The sequence below is a fragment of the Pseudophryne corroboree genome, chromosome 9 (genome assembly GCF_028390025.1).
Source record: "Pseudophryne corroboree isolate aPseCor3 chromosome 9, aPseCor3.hap2, whole genome shotgun sequence".
NCBI classification, from domain to species: Eukaryota; Metazoa; Chordata; class Amphibia; order Anura; family Myobatrachidae; genus Pseudophryne; species Pseudophryne corroboree.
The window spans coordinates 398554684-398576766 of record NC_086452.1 but is presented as its reverse complement, the minus strand read 5'-3'; the positions used below and the strand labels follow the sequence as shown (position 1 = coordinate 398576766).

The window sequence follows — 22083 nt, the reverse complement described above, 5'->3', positions numbered from 1 at the left end:
ACACAGACAAGGCAGAAATATGAACCTTGAGGGAGGCCAGACGAAGGCCCAAGTCCAGGCCTTGTTGTAGAAAAGCCAAAAGTCTGGAAGTTTTGAATGTATATGTATCATACTTCTTAGCAGCACACCATGTGAAGTAAGAATTCCAGACCCTGTAATAAATCCGAGCTGAAGCTCAGTGACAGACGAACCTCTGGAGTCAAGGAGACCATTTGAGATCTGATCTGATGAGGCAGGTCGTCCTGTTAACCTCTGCAGAGGGCGGGAATGAAATGGAGCGTACTCTACCATGTTGAAAGCCGATACCATGAGGCCTAGTACTTGCATCGCCGAGTGTATCGACACTCTCTGGTGAGAGAGAAAGCATCTGCTCTTGTCCTGAAGTTTCTCCGGAGACAGAAACAGTCTTTGGCTGTGTGTGTCCAACAGCGCCCCCAGGTGCACCATGCACTGAGCAGGGACCAGTGAGGACTTCTTCCAATTGTTGAGCCACCCGTGGGATTGAAGGAATTTGACAGACATCTCCAGTTGACTGAGGAGGACATCCTGGGAGTTCAACAGAATCAGCAAGTCGTCCAGATATGGAAGGATTCTGATTCCCTGACGACGGAGAAAAGCCGTCATCTTGGCCATTACCTTGGTGAAAATCTGTGGTGCCATGTCCAGTCCAAACGGCAGAGCCTGGAATTGAAAATGTAGGTAGCCAATAGCAAACCGCAGATATTGATGATGCGAAATGGCAATAGGTATGTGCAGGTAAGCATCCTGTATGTCCAGGGATACCATAAAGTCCTCGGGTTCCATGGCCAGCACATTAGAGCGCAGAGTTTCCATACAGAATTTGGACACTCTCACAAACTTGTTCAATGATTTGAGGTTGAGGATAGGCCAGAAAGACCCATTCGGTTTCAGAACAAGAAACAGGGTCGAATAGTATCCCCTGCCTCTCTGTGACAGTGGTACCGGCACTACCACTCTTGTTTCCAGGAGGGATTGTACGACCAGGTGTAGAGCTTGTGCTTTCAACGGATCCGAAGGGACAACCGTTGAACAGAACTGGTGAGGGGACGTCTCTTGAAAGAGATTGCGTACCCGTGAGAAACAACTTCCCGTACCCAGGCGCCTGAAGTGGTCTTTAACCAGGCCTGGGCGAACTGCAGAAGTCGGCCTACCACCCTGGGGTCCCCCAAGGGGAAGCCCGCCCCATCATGCAGCAGGCTTGTCTTGTTTGGAAGCAGGCTGACAGGCGGCCATGGTAGCTCCTCCTCAGTTGCCTGAACCCATGCTTCAATTCCTTTTGCCGCCCAAGAGGCAGCCATAGTGGGTCTATGTACAGCACCGGTAAGATTGTAAATAGACTTCAGGCATCCCTCCACACGCTTATCTGTCGGTTCCTTCAGTGAGGTGACAGTGTGCAGAGTAGAGGGCACCACAAGACAGGCGACATGAGAGTCCACCGGCGGTGGCCTTTCCCACTTCTTGCTCAACTCCGCAGGGATAGGATAACGAGCTAGCACCTTATTAGACAGGGAAAACTTTTTTCCTGGAGATGACCAGGATTCCCGACGTATGTCTATTAAGTGGTCATAATGTGGTAAAACTACTTTAGCAACCTTTTGACGTTTTAGCTTATCAGGTTTCTTAGATGTAACAGAAGGCTCAATGTCATCATCAATGTGAAGAATCAGCTTGATAGCCTCCACAAGGTCAGGAACATCAACCTGGGTTGGAGATTACTCATCAGAAGCAACTGTATTATCAGTGTCTGACAGATCAGTATTTTCCCCATCCTCAGTGGATTGTGAGGAAGAAATGGAACGCTTAGATGACCCCAGAGGGACGTGGAGCGGACATTTGTCTAATCAAAGTCTTTACAGGCTGCCTAGTGCAGTCCCACCTGTTAGTGACCTGCACTGCAGACACCAACTTACAAACTGAGATCCAGTGCCTGGAGGTGGGGCTATAGAGAAGGCGGTGCTGTGCATCCTGGGAACAGTCAAAGCTTTAGCCTGTTGGTGCCTTGGATCAAAATCCAACTCTACACCCCAATGTTATTGCCTGTGGAATACCAGTGTACCCCACTGCAGAAACTTGTGTATAATTAGAGATCACACAAGGTGTAGTATAATCTCTGATGATGAGGGAACAATGCAGAAGAAGGCAGAGCTTTCTTGACAGCATCAAGTGTCGCATTTTCTGCTTTACATAAAACCATTACCAGTGACCTGACAAAGGGGTGATGGGAATACTAGGAAGAAATAAACCAGATGGAAGAAGGGCCAGAGGGACAAAGATGTGGTCAATCCTACATAAGTATTGTGAGAGCCAAGTGTAGCCATCAGTGGTTGGAGTATCTCTAACCACCAAATAGATCATTATCCAAATTAAGAAACTTGAAAGGACAAAGCAGAAGAGTATGCCCTATCCAACCCAAGGTTAAGTGACCAGGTTGGAGTCTCCACATATAGTAATGGTGCCCTTCTTATAGTTATGAGCCACCTGCATTCAGAGTATCAAGAACTGAAATCCTCAAGTGTTTAATGCATAGCAAAAAATGAACAACCATGATGTCTGAATTATCTAACAAACCTTGTAGCAGTTGATATCCTCCCGCAGGATCCTTGATTCACCGCGCACAGTGAATTAAAGCGTAAATGTTTTCTGAAAACTACCAACAGTGTTCTCCTCTTCTGTCACACTGGTACATCAGACCTAGGAAAGTAGGAGCTCAAATGAGTATGAGCAAAGGATAGCTAAAACCTATCCTCCTAGAACCTAGCGTCACACACTAATTTGGCAAGACAATCTATAAAAGTAAAAGAATTTCAGCACTTGCTAGAGAAATAAAATCCTAAGACATTATGCTAAGTTATTTTAAGTCCATATACAGTAGGCTAATATGGAGGGAGGGTGTACCTCACTACTGAGTGAGGGCAAAACTGTAGCAGAAATACCATTACTCCAGAGTAGTTCATGTAGGGAGTGATAGTAGACTAAAGAAATAATGAGAACACCACTGACACCTGCTGGTTAGGGCAGAGTGTGACACTGCTATATAAGATTTATGCAGCAGTCAGTGACAATAGTTCAAAGGCCGCAATACAGGAGGCATGCAAGGTAGCATTACCCGTGGCAACTAAATCTATTCACGGATGGCACCAGGTTCATGGTTAAGAATGTCGTTAGTGAAATTCCGCCAACACCTAGCCCCCCAACATGTGGTTTTCCATAATGCAAGCCACATATCCTAATAATGAAAGGTCAGCATGGGTTAAAGGTACCATGCGGTGGCAGTGAGCTCCCCGCACACAGGTGACATTACTGCACAACAAGGTGCCATGCCGTGGTACAGAGCTCCCAGCACATAGGTGACATTACTGCACAACAAGGTGCCATGCTGTGGCAGTGAGCTCCCCGCACACGTGACATTACTGCACAACAAGGTGCCATGCCGTGGTACAGAGCTCCCAGCACATAGGTGACATTACTGCACAACAAGGTGCCATGCTGTGGCAGTGAGCTCCCCGCACACGTGACATTACTGCACAACAAGGTGCCATGCCGTGGTACAGAGCTCCCAGCACATAGGTGACATTACTGCACAACAAGGTGCCATGCTGTGGCAGTGAGCTCCCAGCACACAGGTGACATTACTTCACAACAAGGTGCCATGCGGTGGCAGTGAGCACCCCGCACACAGGTGACATTACTGCACAACAAGGTGCCATGCGGTGGCAGTGAGCTCCCAGCACACACAGGTGACATTACTGCACAACAAGGTGCCATGCGGTAGCAGTGAGCTCCCAGCACACACAGGTGACATTACTGCACAACAAGATGCCATGCCGTGGCAGTGAGCGCCCCGCACACAGGTGACATTGCTACGGCATGGCACTTTGTTGTGCAGTAATGTCACCTGTGTGCGCCCCGCACTGCCACGGCATGGCATCTTGTTGTGCAGTAGTGAGCTCCCAGCACACAGGTGACATTACTGCACCACAAGGCGTCATTCCGTGGCAGTGAGCTCCCTGCACACAGGTGACATTACTGCACAACAAGGTGCCATGCGGTGGCAGTGAGCTCCCAGCATACACAGGTGACATTACTGCACAACAAGGTGCCATGCCGTGGTACAGAGCTCCCAGCACACACAGGTGACATTACTGCACAACAAGGTGCCATGCCGTGGCAGTGAGCTCCCCGCACACAGGTGACATTACTGCACAACAAGGTGCCATGCCGTGGCAGTGAGCTCCCCGCACACAGGTGACATTACTGCACAACAAGGTGCCATGCGGTGGCAGTGAGCTCCCAGCACACAGGTGACATTACTGCACAACAAGGTGCCATGCCGTGGTACAGAGCTCCCAGCACACACAGGTGACATTACTGCACAACAAGGTGCCATGCCGTGGCAGTGAGCTCCCCGCACACAGGTGACATTACTGCACAACAAGGTGCCATGCGGTGGCAGTGAGCTCCCCGCACACAGGTGACATTACTGCACAACAAGGTGCCATGCGGTGGCAGTGAGCTCCCCGCACACAGGTGACATTACTGCACAACAAGGTGCCATGCTGTGGCAGTGAGCTCCCCGCACACAGGTGACATTACTGCACATCAAGGTGCCATGCCGTGGCAGTGAGCTCCCCGCACACACAGGTGACATTACTGCACAACAAGGTGCCATACCGTGGCAGTGAGCTCCCCGCACACACAGGTGACATTACTGCACAACAAGGTGCCATGCGGTGGCAGTGAGCTCCCTGCACACAGGTGACATTACTGCACAACAAGGTGCCATGCCGTGGCAGTGAGCTCCCCGCACAGAGTTTGTGGGGATTCGGACTATAGGTCGACAGTCATTAGGTCGACTCCACATGGTCGTCAGTCACAAAGTCGCCATGGACAAAAAAAAAAAAAGGCTGACAAGTTCAAATGGTTACAATGACACTTGTCGACACCTGTTTATTGGGGTTTATCATGTTTTTGGACTTTCTATCCTTAACTACCCACGTCACAAATCAAAACCTTTAGTAATCTTGTGGCGTGCAAAGCAAGACACCGTGCCTGAAGTGTGGCGAGCCCGCGAGGGGACACGTTTCTACAAATGGTATTCTGGGATGAAAAAACTATCCACAATAACCCAAAAATGCAAAAAAAGCTGCTCTACCATTTTTGTGGCAACCATTGCCATGTCGACCTTTTGTCCATGTCAACCTTGCGCCTGTCGATCATATGGGCTCGACCTAATGACTGTAGACCTTGCATACCACACCCGAGTTGTAAGAATGCGCTGGTAAGTAATTTAGAATCTGACGCTAAGAATGCCGCAATGCCAATATGCACGTAATTGGCTGATGTTGCAAGTACTGCACATGCATCCTGAAGGCGACCACATAAACGAATTTGGACGCAGGGAGTATGGATTTTAATGGGCGTTTCTTGGATGTAACAGGGTGTGTCACTAACAGCGGCTGCATCTAAATGCGCAGAACCGCTTGCACAGGAAGCAGCGTCCAGGCACATAAACTGCTCCTGAGTTTCAATGGTGCATCTAAACTCTAGAGACTCATCGAGACAGATTTGCACTGCTGCAAGTGGGCATTTCACTATTAACAAAACCATCAGCAGCATTAGCATACAGATGCAGCTGCAGTAAAAGGCAAAGCTACTGCTGCGGCAAGGGGGTCCTGCTTGAGAAATGAATATCATTAAACACAAAGGAACGGTTGTCATTACCTTTAGACTACTACAGTGACTGAGGCATCGTTATTTCTACACTGGTAGATTGCTTGCTGAATTTGTCTCTTCGTTCTCATTTGGTATTAGGGAGCAGCTGTCTGCAAAACAAAAGGAGGCAACAGATAAATGGTGATTGCCTAAAAGAGTTAGCATGGCTAGTAGTATGTGCATGGGTGTATACATGGGTGTAGTATGTGATGGCGGAAGTTGGGCTCCCGGCGGCCAGAATACCGGCGCCGAATCCCGACCGCCGGCATACCGACAGCTGGGCGAGCGCAAATGAGCCCCTTGCGGGTTTGCCATGCTGCGGGCACGGAGGCGCGCTATGAGCGCCACGCTATCTATTCTCCCTCCAGGGGGGTCGTGGACCCCCAAGAGGGAGAAAATCTGTCGGTATACATCACTAAGAGCGAGCACACAGCAGGACAGAACAGTAAGAAAGCTACTGTAGATTATATGCTTGTCATATTACCTGGCACGTCACAAAACTATGCTTAGATAACCAAAACAGTTTTTCATACTTGGTTGAGTCCAAAGTCGAGGCTCCAAGTCAGACAGATGCAGCTGACCACACTGCCCAATCAATATATATTACAACCACTGTCACTAGATTAATTGAAAAACCACAGTACAGCAAGATAGACAAAACATATTGAGCAGATGCAGTGCTGGCTGCAAGTCAGACGCAAGGTGAGCAGGAAGATAAATGTGGACATCTGTTCATAGGAGAGTTGCACCTATCCTTTCACTTGATAAAGTGACCATTATCACCATCTTGCAATTATCCATTGCAAGATGGTGATAATGGTCACTTTATCAAGTGAAAGGATAGGTGGCCGAGCGTATGCTATTCTAAGCAATTACGTGCGACTCAGAATCATAGGCATCTCAGTCACATTTGCCCTTCTGGCTTAGTGGGCAGCAAGGCTGTGTGCTCTGGCAGTGTGTAGCAGGCATGTCGGAGGAGTTGAGCCTACACAGAGATCCATCTGAGCGGATGGATAGATGTGAGCAACTCTAAATCAGCTCCTTAGCGTACAATACCAAGGTATGTAATATAAGCCATTGCTCCATCCCACTGATCACATAAACAATCATAAGACTTAGTGGCATCCACAAGCAGGGGCAACGATAGCTCTGCTGGGCCCCGGTAACGGGACGGGGCATTGCCGACAGGGGAGGTGTGGCCAGGACCCCTCCTTACAAAATAGAAAAACATAACAAATGTTTTTTCTATTTTGCAAGGAGGGGTCCTGGCCACACCTCCCCTGTCGGCAATGCTCCGTCCCATTACTGGGGCCCGGCAGAGCTGCAATATGGGAGGGGGGGAGGCTATATTTAGATTTGGTGGCCGGGGAAGGTGGGGGGGGACAGGTGCGATCGCCTAACCCTACCCGTACATAGGAGAGATGCTGACTACTGCCTCTCTCCCTAGCTCAACACACAGCAGCGCGTGCTGCACTGGGGGAGAGAGGATGCTGAAGCAGTCAGCCTCTCTCTCTGCCTGGCCGCTGTCTGCAACGGGCCTGGGTAAACAGTACCCGCTCCCACCCTCTCGGCGCCACTGCCCACAAGGACACGAAGATAGAGGAGCGAAAAGTGACAGGGGCGAGGATCTTGGCTCAAAATCTATCAGAGCCAGGCCTAGTAGGTTTAGGGATTGCTTTTGGTACTAGAGGAAGTAGAGAGACAACCACTTGGCCAATCTAGTCTACCAACCCCCCCCCCCCCCACCCCCTTTTTTTTTTTTTCCCCCAAACCTTTAGGTAACCTCAACTCTATTTGATCCATATATCTTTGTAAGGATTTGCCAATACCAAGCATGTTGAATTTGCCCTACTGTCCATTACCATTTCTGTGATGTAGTGTTTCCTTAAATTTACCCTAAACCTACTTCTCTCCATGTCCTAGAGTTTTAATACTTCTCTTCCTTTGAAGAATGTTTCCTCCTTTACAACTGCCAATCACAGAGATAGGAAGCAGGTGTTAGGATCTTGCCTGCAAGGAAGAGTTCTGACCATAGAGGTCAACACAGAGGTCTATGGCCAGGACAGGAGTTCTAACCATAGAGGTCAACATCACAGAGGTCTGACCATAGAGGTGAGCTAAGATGTCTGACAAACTCTCCTGAAAGCCAACTTCATACTTGCTCACTTGTAAGCCTTAAACTGCTGATTCTTGTTACATGTCCTGACCATGATTATTCTCTTGAACTAACCAGCCAGCGGCATCAGGTACATTGCTGGAGTTGAATCTGTGAGTGGTTCACCATGGCAACCCTCATAGACCAAATCCCATTACTCACTGAAAATGGTCAAGAATTATCTGGCCAAGTATTAGGAACAAGTTGAACATGCTAGTTTTGACGAAAGAAGACAGATTCTCAGCAAAAAAGCCATATTTCTAATGATGTATGAATAGAATTTTAAACAGTGTTACAAATAAATGTTAATGGTTTTTCAAGAATTGAAAGGCTGACCACTATCTGGTAAGTGATCCCAGGACCGCAGTTAATACTGCGCTCCCTCCCCGTTGCCGCCATCTTCACACCGGCCCGCCGCTTGCTAAGGGGGTCAGTGTCTCACTCACCACTCTTCAGCTCTGTAAGGGGGTGGCGGCATGCTGCTGGGGCGAGCGGTCCCCTGTGGCGGAGAACGATCTGACCCCTCTGGAGCTCAGTGTCCAGTCAGCGGAGACAGTGGCCCAGACCCCGCAGGGCGGACACTGCTCCACCCCTTAGTCCCTCGTTGCAGGCAGGCTGTTGCCAACAGCCTCCTGTTAAAAAATAAACTCTAAAAATAACTTTAACTAGAAAAGCTCTGGAGAACTCCCCTAGCTGTGACCAGCTCCTCCGGGCACATTTTCTAAACTCAGTCTGGTAGGAGGGGCATAGAGGGAGGAGCCAGCCCACACTCTCAAACTCTTAAAGTGCTAATGGCTCCTGGTGGACCCGTGTATACCCCATGGTACTAATGTGGACCCCAGCATCCTGTAGGACGTAAGAGAAATACACATTTACTAACATTGAAAAATGAATATAAAAAATTATCTGTTAGTAACACAACATCGATTAAGACCGATTTTCATAGATTTGAAATTGCTAAAGATCAACCTTTAAAGTCCTTACACACGGGGAAGATGTGTGCTGAGTGATCTAGCACAAACCGATCAACACACATCTCTACCCCCGCTCAGCACACAGTACGACGTGTGCTAAGCTAGGAAGGCGGTCATTTCACCCAGCGGTGAAATGAGCGATCACTAGATTTGGGATGCGGCGCGGTTATCACTGTTGAGTATACACACGGAGAGATCTGTGATTAGTCAGATTGCTTAGAATTTAAGCACGGATTTCTCTGTGTGCTCCCCCCTTTCGTAAATCTACCCTTTACACTGGATCTGGACCGGCAGGGCGTTGACTCAGGGCATTGGATTGAATACAAAGCAGCCAGGGGGAGATTACTGTCATTACCTCTTATCTGTAGGTCACAGGGACCACATTAGGTAATATCATGCAGGATTTTGTAAGCAGAATTATGTTTATTGCTCTCAGGTAGACCACACACACAGAATAAAGTAAAATAAACTCTCTATATAGAGATAAAACCACTCCTGCCATAGATTCAGATAAGCACTTGAAATACTGCACCAGTCCTAGTGGATATATAGCCACGGTGAAAGAGGGGTAGACTGAATTCAGGCGTCTAGATTTTACCAAACCATAGGATGCGCGTCTGTATTCCTGTACACAAACAGGACTTATTAGAACTGTCTTTTGGACTTATCTTTGGAATTTGGACTTTTATTTGCTGTAACTCTTGTGGAATTACCATACAATCAAGTTGAATCCTACACTAACTGTCACCATATCCAGATAAGCCAATTTTTTAAATTATTTTGAGTATGTGCATTTTGCATTGTAGGTTTTTATTAAAAATAAGATTTTACTCACCGGTAAATCTATTTCTCGTAGTCCGTAGTGGATGCTGGGACTCCGTAAGGACCATGGGGAATAGCGGCTCCGCAGGAGACTGGGCACAACTAAAGAAAGCTTTAGGACTACCTGGTGTGCACTGGCTCCTCCCCCTATGACCCTCCTCCAGACCTCAGTTAGGATACTGTGCCCGGAAGAGCTGACACAATAAGGAAGGATTTTGAATCCCGGGTAAGACTCATACCAGCCACACCAATCACACCGTATAACTCGTGATACTAAACCCAGTTAACAGTATGAATAATAACTGAGCCGCTCAACAATAACCCTTTAGTTAAACAATAACTATATACAAGTATTGCAGACAATCCGCACTTGGGATGGGCGCCCAGAATCCACTACGGACTACGAGAAACAGATTTACCGGTGAGTAAAATCTTATTTTCTCTGACGTCCTAAATGGATGCTGGGACTCCGTAAGGACCATGGGGATTATACCAAAGCTCCCAAACGGGCGGGAGAGTGCGGATGACTCTGCAGCACCGAATGGGCAAACTCTAGGTCCTCCTCAGCCAGGGTGTCAAACTTGTAGAATTTAGCAAATGTGTTTGACCCCGACCAAGTAGCTGCTCGGCAAAGTTGTAAAGCCGAGACCCCTCGGGCAGCCGCCCAAGAAGAGCCCACCTTCCTCGTGGAATGGGCTTTCACTGATTTAGGATGCGGCAGTCCCACCGCAGAATGTGCACGCTGAATCGTACTACAGATCCAGCGAGCAATAGTCTGCTTTAAAGCAGGAGCACCCAGCTTGTTGGGTGCATACAGGATAAATAGCGAGTCAGTTTTCCTGACACTAGCCGTCCTGGAAACATAAATTTTCAGGGCCCTGACCACGTCCAACAACTTGGAAGCCTCCAAGTCTTTAGTAGCCGCAGGCACCACGATAGGTTGGTTCAAATGAAAGGCTGATACCACCTTAGGGAGGAACTGGGGACGAGTCCTCAATTCTGCCCTATCCATATGGAAAATCAGATAAGGGCTTTTACATGACAAAGCCGCCAATTCTGACACACGCCTGGCCGAAGCTAAGGCCAACAGCATGACCACTTTCCACGTGAGATATTATAATTCCACGGTTTTAAGAGGCTCAAACCAATGTGACTTTAGGAAATCCAACACCACGATGAGATCCCAAGGTGCCACTGGAGGCACAAAAGGGGGCTGAATATGCAGCACTCCCTTAACAAAAGTCTGAACTTCAGGTAGTGAAGCCAGTTCTCTCTGGAAGAAAATCGATAGAGCCGAAATCTGGACCTTAATGGAACCCAATTTTAGGCCCATAGTCACCCCTGACTGTAGGAAGTGCAGAAAACTGCCCAGCTGAAATTCCTCCGTTGGGGCCTTCCTGGCCTCACACCACGCAACATATTTTCGCCAAATGCGGTGATAATGGTTTGCGGTCACTTCTTTCCTAGCTTTAATCAGCGTAGGAATGACTTCCTCCGGAATGCCCTTTTCCTTCAGGATCCGGTGTTCAACCGCCATGCCGTCAAACGCAGCCGCGGTAAGTCTTGGAACAGACAGGGCCCCTGCTGCAGCAGGTCCTGTCTGAGCGGCAGAGGCCATGGGTCCTCTGAGATCATTTCTTGAAGTTCCGGGTACCAAGCTCTTCTTGGCCAATCCGGAACAATGAGTATAGTTCTTACTCCTCTTCTCCTTATTATCCTCAGTACCTTGGGTATGAGAGGAAGAGGAGGGAACACATAAACCGACCGGTACACCCACGGTGTCACTAGAGCTTCCACAGCTATCGCCTGAGGGTCTCTTGACCTGGCGCAATATCTTTCTAGCTTTTTGTTGAGGCGGGACGCCATCATGTCCACCTGTGGCCTTTCCCAACGGTTTACAATCAGTTGGAAGACTTCTGGATGAAGTCCCCACTCTCCCGGGTGAAGGTCGTGCCTGCTGAGGAAGTCTGCTTCCCAGTTGTCCACTCCCGGAATGAACACTGCTGACAGTGCTAACACGTGATTTTCCGCCCATCGGAGAATCCTTGTGGCTTCTGCCATCGCCGTCCTGCTTCTTGTGCCGCCCTGTCGGTTTACATGGGCGACTGCCGTGATGTTGTCTGACTGGATCAGCACCGGCTGGTTTTGAAGCAGGGGTTTTGCCTGACTTAGGGCATTGTAAATGGCCCTCAGTTCCAGAATATTTATGTGTAGGGAAGTCTCCTGACTCGACCATAGTCCTTGGAAGTTTCTTCCCTGTGTGACTGCCCCCCAGCCTCGAAGGCTGGCATCCGTGGTCACCAGGACCCAGTCCTGTATGCCGAATCTGCGGCCCTCTTGAAGATGAGCACTTTGCAGCCACCACAGCAGAGACACCCTGGTCCTTGGAGACAGGGTTATCAGCCGATGCATCTGAAGATGCGATCCGGACCACTTGTCCAACAGGTCCCACTGAAAAGTCCTTGCATGGAACCTGCCGAATGGAATTGCTTCGTAGGAAGCTACCATTTTTCCCAGTACTCGCGTGCAGTGATGCACCGACACCTGTTTTGGTTTCAGGAGGCCTCTGACTAGAGATGACAGCTCCTTGGCTTTCTCCTCCGGGAGAAACACTTTTTTCTGTTCTGTGTCCAGAACCATCCCCAGGAACAGTAGACGTGTCGTAGGGACCAGCTGTGACTTTGGAATATTTAGAATCCAACCGTGCTGTTGTAGCACCTCCCGAGATAGTGCTACCCCGACCAACAACTGCTCCCTGGACCTCGCCTTTATCAGGAGATCGTCCAAGTACGGGATAATTAAAGCTCCCTTTTTTCGAAGGAGTATCATCATTTCGGCCATTACCTTGGTAAATACCCTCGGTGCTGTGGACAGACCAAACGGCAACGTCTGGAATTGGTAATGACAATCCTGTACCACAAATCTGAGGTACTCCTGGTGAGGATGGTAAATGGGGACATGCAGGTAAGCATCCTTGATGTCCAGTGATACCATGTAATCCCCCTCGTCCAGGCTTGAAATAACCGCCCTGAGCGATTCCATCTTGAAATTGAATTTTTTTATATAAGTGTTAAAGGATTTTAAATTTAAAATGGGTCTCACCGAACCGTCCGGTTTCGGTACCACAAACATTGTGGAATAGTAACCCCGTCCTTGTTGAAGGAGGGGCACCTTGACTATCACCTGCTGGGAATACAGCTTGTGAATTGCCTCTAGCACTGCCTCCCTGCCTGAGGGAGTTGTTGGCAAGGCAGATTTGAGGAAACGGCGGGGGGGGGGGGAGACGTCTCAAATTCCAGCTTGTACCCCTGAGATACCACTTGAAGGATCCAGGGATCCACCCGTGAGCAAGCCCACTGATTGCTGAAGTTTTTGAGACGGGCCCCCACCGTACCTGGCTCCGCCTGTGGAGCCCCAGCGTCATGCGGTGGACTTGGAGGAAGCGGGGGAGGACTTTTGCTCCTGGGAACTGGCTGTATGCTGCAGCTTTTTCCCTCTACCTCTGCCTCTGGGCAGAAAGGACGCGCCTTAAACCCGCTTGCCTTTCTGGGGCCGAAAGGACTGTACCTGATAATACGGTGCTTTCTTTGGCTGTGAGGGAACATGGGGTAAAAATGCTGACTTCCCAACTGTGGCTGTGGAAACGAGGTCCGAGAGACCATCCCCAAACAACTCCTCACCTTTATAAGGCAAAACTTCCATGTGCCTTTTAGAATCTGCATCACCTGTCCACTGCCGAGTCCATAATCCTCTCCTGGCAGAAATGGACATTGCACTTATTTTAGATGCCAGCCGGCAAATATCCCTCTGTGCATCTCTCATGTATAAGACTGCGTCTTTTATATGCTCTACGGTTAGCAATATAGTGTCCCTGTCTAGGGTATCAATATTTTCTGACAGGGAATCTGACCACGCAGCTGCAGCACTGCACATCCATGCTGAAGCAATAGCCGGTCTCAATATAATACCTGAGTGTGTATACACAGACTTCAGGATAGCCTCCTGCTTCCTATCAGCAGGCTCCTTTAGGGCGGCCGTATCCGGAGACGGTAGTGCCACCTTCTTTGACAGGCGTGTGAGCGCTTTATCCACCCTAGGGGATGTTTCCCAACGTGACCTATCCTCTGGCGGGAAAGGGTACGCCATTAGTAACCTTTTAGAAATTACCAGTTTCTTATCGGGGGAAGCCCACGCTTCTTCACACACTTCATTTAATTCCTCAGATGGGGGAAAAACCACTGGTAGTTTTTTCTCCCCAAACAAAATACCCTTTTTTGTGGTACCTGGGGTAACATCAGAAATGTGCAACACATTTTTCATTGCCTCAATCATGCAACGTGTGGCCCTATTGGAAGTTACCTTAGTCTCATCGTCGTCGACACTGGATTCAGTATCCGTGTCGACATCTGTGTCTGCCATCTGAGGTAGCGGGCGTTTTAGAGCCCCTGATGGCTTTTGAGACAGTTGGGCAAGCACGAGCTGAGAAGCCGGCTGTCCCACATCTGCTATGTCGTCAAACCTTTTATGTAAGGAGTTGACACTTTCACGTAATTCCTTCCACAAGTCCATCCACTCAGGTGTCGGCCCGCAGGGGGTGACATCACATTTATCGGCAACTGCTCCGCCTCCACATAAGCCTCCTCATCAAACATGTCGACACAGCCGTACCGACACACCGCACACACGCAGGGAATGCTCTGACTGAGGAAAGGACCCCACAAAGCCCTTTGGGGAGACAGAGAGCGAGTATGCCAGCACACACCAGAGCGCTATATAACACAGGGATTAACACTGTAACTGAGTGATTTTCCCAATAGCTGCTTGTATACACAATATTGCGCCTAAATTTAGTGCCCCCCCTCTCTTTTTTACCCTATGTAGTCTGGAAACTGCAGGGGAGAGCCTGGGAGCGATCCTTCCAGCGGAGCTGCGAGGGAAAATGGCGCCAGTGTGCTGAGGGAGATAGCTCCGCCCCTTTTCCGGCGGACTTCTCACGCTTTTTTGTAGGTATATCTGGCAGGGGATTTTACACATATATAGTCTCTATGACTATATTATGTGTAGTTTTGCCAGCCAAGGTACTTAATATTGCAGCCCAGGGCGCCCCCCCCCCAGTGCCCTGCACCCATCAGTGACCGGAGTGTGAGGTGTGCATGGGAAGCAATGGCGCACAGCTGCAGTGCTGTGCGCTACCTTGATGAAGACCGAAGTCTTCTGCCGCCGATTTCCAGGACTGTCTTCTTGCTTCTGGCTCTGTAAGGGGGACGGCGGCGCGGCTCCGGACGATCGAGGTCGGGCCCTGTGTTTGATCCCTCTGGAGCTAATGGTGTCCAGTAGCCTAGAAGCCCAAGCTAGCTGCAAGCAGGTAGGTTCGCTTCTCTCCCCCTAGTCCCTCGTAGCAGTGAGTCTGTTGCCAGCAGATCTCACTGAAAATAAAAAACCTAAAATAAACTTTCTTTTTCTAGGAGCTCAGGAGAGCCCCTAGTGTGCATCCAGCTCAGCCGGGCACAAGATTCTAACTGAGGTCTGGAGGAGGGTCATAGGGGGAGGAGCCAGTGCACACCAGGTAGTCCTAAAGCTTTCTTTAGTTGTGCCCAGTCTCCTGCAGAGCCGCTATTCCCCATGGTCCTTACGGAGTCCCAGCATCCACTTAGGACGTCAGAGAAATACTGTTTATATACTATGGGATCAAGGTTTCCTTCTTTATGAGTTCCTACAACTGGCGGAGAAGCAACTCACTAGGGATTCGCAATGACACAGCTAGGCAAGCTGATATTCACTTATAGGGCCTAATGTTTGTTTGTACCCAAATGCAATTGTGTTTCTCTAGGATACAGAAATCATCAGTGCGACTGCATTGCAGCGGTACCTTGCCACATGCGCATTGCGATCGCAGCACACGTGCAGTTTGAAGAGAATTGCTCCGTTGCGTGAACATCGGTCAGGTTTTTTAAATATTTAAAAAAATAAGAATTTACTTACCGATAATTCTATTTCTCGTAGTCCGTAGTGGATGCTGGGGACTCCGTCAGGACCATGGGGAATAGCGGGCTCCGCAGGAGACAGGGCACATCTAAAAAAGCTTTTAGGTCACATGGTGTGTACTGGCTCCTCCCCCTATGACCCTCCTCCAAGCCTCAGTTAGGTACTGTGCCCGGACGAGCGTACACAATAAGGAAGGATCTTGAATCCCGGGTAAGACTCATACCAGCCACACCAATCACACCGTACAACTTGTGATCTGAACCCAGTTAACAGTATGATAACAAAACGAAGTAGCCTCCGAAAAGATGGCTCACAACAATAGTAATAACCCGATTTTTGTAACAATAACTATGTACAAGCATTGCAGACAATCCGCACTTGGGATGGGCGCCCAGCATCCACTACGGACTACGAGAAATAGAATTATCGGTAAGTAAATTCTTATTTTCTCTAACGTCCTAGTGGATGCTGGGGACTCCGTCAGGACCATGGGGATTATACCAAAGCTCCCAAACGGGCGGGAGAGTGCGGATGACTCTGCAGCACCGAATGAGAGAACTCCAGGTCCTCCTTAGCCAGAGTATCAAAATTTGTAAAATTTTACAAACGTGTTCTCCCCTGACCACGTAGCTGCTCGGCAAAGTTGTAATGCCGAGACTCCTCGGGCAGCCGCCCAGGATGAGCCCACCTTCCTTGTGGAATGGGCATCTATATATTTTGTCTGTGGCAGGCCTGCCACAGAATGTGCAAGCTGAATTGTATTACAAATCCAGCGTGCAATAGACTGCTTAGAAGCATGAGCACCCAGCTTGTTGGGTGTATACAGTATAAACAGCAAGTCAGACTTTCTGACTCCAGCCGTCCTAACTATATATATATATATATATATATATATATATATATATATATATATATATATATATATTTTTAGGGCCCTGACCACGTCTAGTAACTTGGAGTCCTCCAAGTCCCTAGTAGCCGCAGGCACCACAAGAGGTTGTTTCAGGTGAAAACGCTGACACCCCTTTATGAAGAAACTGGAGACGAGTCCCAGTTCTGTCCTGTTCAAATGGAAAATTTTAACATGGGCTTTTGTAAGACAAAGCCGCCCATTCTGACAATCGCCTGGCCGAGGCCAGGGCTAACCACATGGTCACTTCCCATGTGAGATATTTGTCAACAGCATGGTCACTTTCCATGTGAGATATTTCAAATCCACAGATTTGAGCGGTTCAAACCAATATGAATTTAAGAAATCCCAACACTATGTTGAGATCTCACGGTGCCCCTAGGGGCACAAAAAAGCTGTATATGCAATACATCCTTTACAATCTGGACTTCAGGAACGGAAGTCAATTCTTTCTGGAAGAAAATCTACAGGGCCGAAATTTAAATGTTAATGAACCCCAATTTGAGGTCCAAAACACTCCTGTTTTCAGGAAGTGTAGAAATCGACCTAGTTGAATTTCCGTCGTGGAGCCTTCCTGGCCTCACCCACGCAACATATTTTCACCACATGTGGTGATGACGTTGTGCGGCCACCTCCTTCCTGGCTTTGACCAGGGTAGGTATGACCTCTTATGGAATGCCTTTTCCCCTCAGGATCCGGCATTCAACCGCCATGCCGTCAAACGCAGCCGCGGTAAGTCTTGGAATAGACATGGTACTTGCTGAATCAAGTCCCTTCTTAGCTCCCCAGGCCCTTAGTCCTCTGTGAGCATTTCTTGAAGTTCCGGGTACCAAGTCCCTCTTGGCCAATCCGGAGCCACTAGTATAGTTCATACTCCTCTATGTCTTATAATTCTCAATACCCTGGTTATGAGAAACAGAGGAGGGAACACATACACAGACTGGTACACCCACGGTGTTACCAGAACATCCACAGCTATCGCCTGAAGGTCTCATGACCTGGCGGAATACCTGTCCCGTTTTTTGTTCGGGCGGGACGCCATCATGTCCACCTTTGGTCTTTGCCAACGGTCCACAATCATGTTGAAAAACTTCCCTATGAAGTTTCCACTCTCCCGGGTGGAGGTCATGCCTGCTGAGGAAGTCTGCTTCCCAGTCGTCCACTCCCGGAAAGAACACTGCTGACAGTGCTATCACATGATTTTCCGCCTAGCGAAAAATCCTTGCAGTTTTCACTGCCCTCCTGCTTCTTGTGCCGCCCTTCTGTTTACGTGGGCGACTGCCGTGATGTTATCCCACTGGATCAATACCGGCTGACCTTGAAGCAGAGGTCTAGCTAAGTTTAGAGCATTATAAAATTGCTCTAAGCTTATTTATGCGGAGAGAATTCTCCAGACTTAATCACACTTCCCTGGAAATTTTTTCCCTGTGTGACTGTTCCCCAGCCTCTCAGGCTGGCCTCCGTGGTCACCGGCATCCAATCCTGAATGCCGAATCTGCGGCCCTCTAGAAGATGAGCACTCTGTAATCACCACAGGAGAGACACCCTTTTCCTTGGATATAGGGTTATCCGCTGATGCATCTGAGGATGCGATCCGGACCATTTGTCCAGCAGATCCCACTGAAGAGTTCTTGCGGGAAATCTGCCGAATGGAATTGCTTCGTAATAAGCCACCATTTTTACCAGGACTATTGTGCAATGATGCACTGACACTTTTCCTGGTTTTAGGAGGATCCCGATTAGCTCGGATAACTCCCTGGTTTTCTCCACTGGGAGAAACACGTTTTTCTGGACTGTGTCCAGAATCTTCCCTAGGAACAGTAGACGTGTCGTCGGAAAAAGCTGCGATTTTGGAATATTTAGAATCCACTCGTGCTGTCGTAGAACTACTTAAGATAGTGCTACTCCGACCTCCAACTGTTCTCTGGACCTTGCCCTTATCAGGAAAGCGTCCATGTTTCTTTTAAGAAAAATCATCATTCCCGCCATTACCTTGGTAAAGACCCGGGGCGCCGTGGACAATCCAAACGGCAGCGTCTGAACTGATAGTGACAGTTCTGTACCAGGAACCTGAAGTACCCTTGGTGAGAAGGGCAAATTTGGACCTGTAGGTAAACGTCCCTGATATCCAGTGACATCATATCGTCCCCTTCTTCCTGGTTCGCTATCACTGCTCCGAGTGACTCCATCTTGATTTGAACGCTTGTATGTAAGTGTTCAAATATTTCAGATCTCACCGAGCCGGTTGGCTTCAGTACCACAATATAGTGTGGAATACTACCCCCTTCCTTGTTGTAAGAAGGGTACTTTGATTATCACCTGCTGGGATTACAGCCTGTGAATTGTGTGAGGGGGAGACGTCTCGAATTTCCAATGTACACCTGGGATATTACATGTAGGATCCCGGAGTTCCCTTGCGAGTGTTGCTGAAACTCTTGAGATGACCCCCTACCGCACCTGAGTCCGCTTGTACGGCCCTAGCGTTATGCTGCGGACTTGGCAGAAGCCGTGAGGAGCTTCTGTTCCTGGGAATGAGCTGCTTGCTGCAGTCTTCTTCCCTTTCCTCTCCCCCTGGGCAGATATGACTGGCCTTCGCCCGCCTGCCCGTATGGGGACGAAAGGACTGAGACTGAAAAGACTGTGTCCTTTTCTGCCAATATGTGACTCGGGGTAACAAAAGGTGGATTTTTCAGCTGTTGCCATGGCCACCAGGTCCAATGGACCGCCCCTTTATACGGCAATACTTCCATATGCCGTCTGGAATCTGCCTCACCTGACCACTGTCGTGTCTTCATCTGGCAGATATGTACATCACATTTACTCTTGATGCCAGAATGCAAATATGCCTCTGCGCATCACACATATATAGAAATGCATCCTTAAAATGCTCTATAGACAATAAAATCCTGTCCCTGTCAAGGGTATCAAAATTTTCAGTCAGGAAATCCGACCAAGCCCCCTCAGCGCTGCACATCCAGGCTGAGGCGATTGCTGGTCGTAGTATAACACCAGTATGTGTGTATATACTGTTATGATATTTTTCAGCTTCCTATCAGCTGGCTCCTTGAGGGCGGCCGTATCTGGAAACGGTAACGCCATGTTTTTTATAAGCGTGTGAGCGCCTTGTCCACCCTAAGGTGTGTTTTCCAACTCGCCCTTACTACTGGCGGGAAAAAGGGTATACCGCCCATAACTTTCTGTCGGAGGAACCCCACGTATCATCACACACTTCATTTAATTTATCTGATTCAGGCAAAACTACAAGTAGTTTATTCCCACCCTACAAAATACCCTTATTTGTGGTACTTGTGGTATCAGAAATACGTAACACCTCCTTCATTGCCCTTAACATGTAACTTGTGGCCCTAAAGGAAAAATACGTTTGTTTCTTCACCGTCGACACTGGGGTCAGTGTCCGTGTCAGTGTCTGTCGACCGACTGAGGTAAATGGGCGTTTTTACAAGCCCCTGACGGTGTCTGAGACGCCTGGACCGATACTAATTTGTCCGCCGGCTGTCTCATGTCGTCAACCGGCTTGCAGCGTGTTGACATTATCACGTAATTCCATAAGTAAGCCATCCATTCTGGTGTCGACTCCCTAGAGAGTGACATCACCATTACAGGCAATTTTCTCCGTCTCCTCACCAACATTTTCCTCATACATGTCGACACACACGTACCGACCTACAGCACACACATACAGGGAATGCTCTGATAGAGGACAGGACCCACTAGCCCTTTGGGGAGACAGAGGGAGAGTTTGCCAGCACACACCAAAAGCGCCATAATGTATATAACAACCCTAGAAGGTGTTGTTTCTATATATGGGCTCTTAATATATAATTATATCGCCAATTTATGCCCCCCTTCTCTTTAACCCTGTTTCTGTAGTGCAGGGGAGAGTGGGAGCCTTCCTCACCAGCGGAGCTGGTCAGGAAAATGGCGCTGAGTGCTGAGGAGAATAAGCTCCGCCCCTTTCACGGCGGGCTTTTCTCCCGGTTATTAGGAAAACTGGCCTGGGTTAAATACATACATATAGCCTTAATGGCTATATGTGATGTATTTATTTGCCTCTAAGGTAATCTATATTGCTGCCCAGGGCGCCCCCAGCAGCGCCCTGCACCCTCCGTGACCGAGATCAGTGAGCCGTGTAGCAACAATGGCGCACAGCTGCAGTGCTGTGCGCTACCTTCATGAAGACTGAGGAGTCTTCTGCCGCCTGTTTCCGGACCTCCGTTCTGCCGTTCTTCAGCGTCTGTAAGGGGGATCGGCGGCGCGGCTCCGGGACGAACCCCAGGCTGACCTGTGTTCCGACTCCCTCTGGAGCTCAGTGTCCAGTAGCCTAAGACTTCAATCCTCCTGCACGCAGGTGAGATGCAAGTCTCTCCCCTAAGTCCCTCGTTGCAGTGATCCTGTCGCCAGCAGGAATCACTGATTAGAAACCTAAAAAAAAACTTTTCTAAACAGCTCTTTAAGAGAGCCACCTAGATTGCACCCTCTCGGACGGGCACAAAAACCTAACTGAGGCTTGGAGGAGGGTCATAGGGGGAGGAGCCAGTACACACCATGTGACCTAAAAGCTTTTTTAGATGTGCCCTGTCTCCTGCGGAGCCCGCTATTCCCCATGGTCCTGACGGAGTCCCCAGCATCCACTAGGACGTTAGAGAAATTAACATTTGAAAATGAAAGTATGTAATCACAGTACAGGGTAAATTTACTAAGCTACGGGATTTATTTGAGATGGTATTTCCGGCCAAAAACGCACCTCATTAATTTACCAAACATAAATCTAGGCAGAGTTTAACCAATACGTATTGAGATACACGGCCGCCCACACATGTACGAACAAATAGACCAATGGCCAAACACGGTTGGATTTTCACAGACACCTTAGAACACGGAAATTTACCAAGGATTCGTATTCTCAATCGCTGCCGACATTACATAAACAGTGCCACAAAAGGATGGAATTCATACAGAAATAAGAGGTTTCAAATAAACCAGCTTTTTTGCCTGGTGTGTTTGGAGGATCATGGACGGATCAGTGAGTTCCGTGCATGCTTTTCTATGTAAATGTGTAGTTAAAAATATGAAAAACAAAACAAGTAACAAAACTTTGTGAGGTCCCCCCTCCTAAACATAACCAGCCCCGGGCTCTTTGAGCTGGTCCTGGTTCTTAAAATACTGTGGAAAAATGGAGCCAAAACGGACATGTAGAAGTGTATGTAAACTTCTACTACGCTACTGCCGGCCTCCATGTGACTAATGTCACTAAAGGGACCCAGCAGCCAATCAGGACCAGATGCCACAGCAACAGCTTCTCGACTGGCTTTGGTCTCCCCGGGCTTCACCTATCACAGTTTGCCCATAGGAATGATTGCAGATGCTCGGCTCCATTCACTCGTATGGTGGGAACTGCTTAACTGGAAAATATGTGTTATGGTAAGAACTTACCGTTGATAACAGTATTTCTCCTAAGTCCACAGGTTCCACAGGATACATTG

The 22083-nt window shown here is 48.6% G+C and overlaps 1 protein-coding gene across 3 annotated transcripts in view; it reads right to left on the bottom strand.

Moving 5' to 3' along the window:
- Positions 1–22083, bottom strand: part of KCTD6 (potassium channel tetramerization domain containing 6) — a 125444-nt gene that overhangs the window by 58792 nt on the left and 44569 nt on the right. Inside the window, exons 2-3 of one of the 3 annotated variants that reach the window (XM_063940882.1) lie at positions 5743–5843; positions 2590–2712 (exon numbers count right to left, since the gene is read on the bottom strand). The exons of 1 other annotated variant lie outside the window; for it this stretch is intronic. The gene's annotated coding sequence lies outside the window, so the exon portion shown is untranslated. The remainder of the gene's footprint in view (positions 1–2589; positions 2713–5742; positions 5844–22083) is intronic. One more of the 3 variants, XM_063940883.1, reaches the window with a different exon arrangement.